The 2,312-nt window shown below is 45.9% G+C and overlaps 1 protein-coding gene across 4 annotated transcripts in view; it reads right to left on the bottom strand.

The window, feature by feature from the left end:
- Window positions 1-232: 232 nt before the first annotated feature.
- Window positions 233-2,312, bottom strand: part of LOC143115381 (ral GTPase-activating protein subunit beta-like) — a 47,299-nt gene continuing 45,219 nt past the window's right edge. For 3 of the 4 annotated variants that reach the window (XM_076277368.1, XM_076277369.1, XM_076277367.1), the window contains one exon: window positions 233-2,312. This exon is cut by the window's right edge and continues 1,297 nt beyond it. The gene's annotated coding sequence lies outside the window, so the exon portion shown is untranslated. The other variant, XR_012985087.1, reaches the window with a different exon arrangement.

The raw sequence follows: 2,312 nt of genomic DNA on the forward strand, positions 1-2,312 counted from the left end.
AGAGTGAGCCCATTTTCCATGCAAAATTGTCAGATGATTGAAAAATAAATGTGATAAGCTTTTTCACATCAATCATTTTAGAATTCCCCCCTCCAATAGCACAATACAACACAGACACACAAACAGTAAGATGGGAGTAGTCACACCAACACCTCTACAGGCCACACACACACACACACACACACACACACACACACACACACAAGAATGGCACACAAATGCTGCAACTTGCCAAAGTCTGAAAGATAAAGTTTTATTCTCGTTCCTTTTCCCACTGGTGACATACACACAAACACACACACACACACACACGTCAACAGAAGAGATGAACAGATGAAAAAAGGAGAGAAGAGAAGAGAGGAGCTGCTCGGTCAGAAGAGAGGCAGACGACTCCACTCCGCTGTCCCACTGAGCAGTAGCCGTATCTGGGACCCATCTGGCCCACATGTGGCTGAGACCCGGTTCTGATGCGGCTCACATGTGGCTGAGACCCGGTTCTGATGCGGCTCACGTGTGGCTGAGACCCGGTTCTGAAGCGGCTCACGTGAGCTGAGCGTAGCTGAGCCTCAGGTCATGTGATAAGCAGGCAGATGTGTCGGCCACGCCTCCTGAGCAGATTACGTGTACATAGAGATTCCTTCAGTGGACAGACATGAAGGACCATAAAATATGAATCATCATAATGCATTATCGTGGAATATGTTCATAACATACATCTTTAAACAATCGTAAAACATGATTGTAAAACCTAATCAATAAAATAATCATTATCAATAAAATATGATCACTCTGAATCACAATATAGTGTAAACAAAACTGTAAACCAAACGTCAGCAGGGCCATGGGCCTTCAATATGTGTGTGTGTGTGTTATAGCAGGGCCATGGGCCTTTAATGTGTGTGTGTGTGTGTGTGTTATAGCAGGGCCATGGGCCTTTAATGTGTGTGTGTGTGTGTGTTATAGCAGGGCCATGGGCCTTTAATGTGTGTGTGTGTGTGTTATAGCAGGGCCATGGGCCTTCAATATGTGTGTGTGTGTGTTATAGCAGGGCCATGGGACTTTAATGTGTGTGTGTGTGTGTGTGTGTTATAGCAGGGCCATGGGCCTTTAATGTGCATGTGTGTGTGTTTTAGCAGGGCCATGGGCCTTTAATGTGCGTGTGTGTTTTAGCAGGGCCATGGGCCTTCAATGTGTGTGTGTGTGTGTGTTTTAGCAGGGACATGGGCCTTTAATGTGTGTGTGTGTTTTAGCAGGGCCATGGGCCTTCAATGAGTGTGTGTGTGTTTTAGCAGGGCCATGGGCCTTCAATGTGTGTGTGTGTGTGTGTTTTAGCAGGGCCATGGGCCTTCAATGTGTGTGTGTGTTTTAGCAGGGCCATGGGCCTTTAATGTGCGTGTGTGTGTGTATGTGTGTTGCCATGGGCCTTCAATATGTGTGTGTGTGTGTGTGTTTTAGCAGGGCCATGGGCCTTTAATGTGTGTGTGTGTTTTAGCAGGGCCATGGGCCTTAAATGTGTGTGTGTGTTTCAGCAGGGCCATGGGCCTTCAATGTGTGTGTGTGTGTGTGTTTTAGCAGGGCCATGGGCATTCAATGTGTGTGTGTGCTTCAGTAAATACATACAAGGCAGTCTATGTATGTGTGTGTCCTGTGTGTGTGTGTGTGTGTTCTTCAAGTGTGTACATGTTCCTCTGTATACGTGTGTGTGTGTGTGTGTTTATGTTTGAGTATGTATGTAAGAGTGTGTACATGTTCCTCTGTATACGTGAGTGTGTGTGTGTGTGTTTACGTGTATGCGTGAGGTATGTAAACAAGTCAGCGGTGATTCCAATGCTCCCCTTCAGTATTAAAGGGGGCGGAGCTTAATATTACCCCTAGCAGAGGAGGAGGGGTCACATGATGCGATGCTATCACAGGACCACATCCACCCAGTCCCACACACACACACATAACAAGAGTAAAAGTCTTGCAACACCCACCCCGTCCCACACACACAAACATCACAGTAAAGACAAGTAAAAGTCTTACGACGCAAACAATAGTTAAGTAAACAGTGAAGAACAAAATGAAAGTAAACTACAAATGATGATGTCATCAGTTGCTAAATTGCTCAAAGATACAGTATCTGTCAACTCAAGATTAAGATCTCATATGAGTCCAGTGTCCCTCCACCAATAGGAAGCAAGTTGTCTGGCCATGTGACTGGCTAACAGGAAGTCCATCCTCACAGTATTCCTCGAAATATCTTGTCACACAAACACACACACTGAAGCAGAGGGCTCTGTGTGGGATGTCTGCAGTTGGTCACTGGTGGG

The sequence above is a fragment of the Alosa pseudoharengus genome, unplaced genomic scaffold (assembly GCF_046254945.1).
Source record: "Alosa pseudoharengus isolate Yale_2024_CS ecotype anadromous, Long Island Sound unplaced genomic scaffold, YU_APseudo_1.1 YU_APseudo_1.1_scf_9, whole genome shotgun sequence".
Classification (NCBI taxonomy): domain Eukaryota; kingdom Metazoa; phylum Chordata; class Actinopteri; order Clupeiformes; family Clupeidae; genus Alosa; species Alosa pseudoharengus.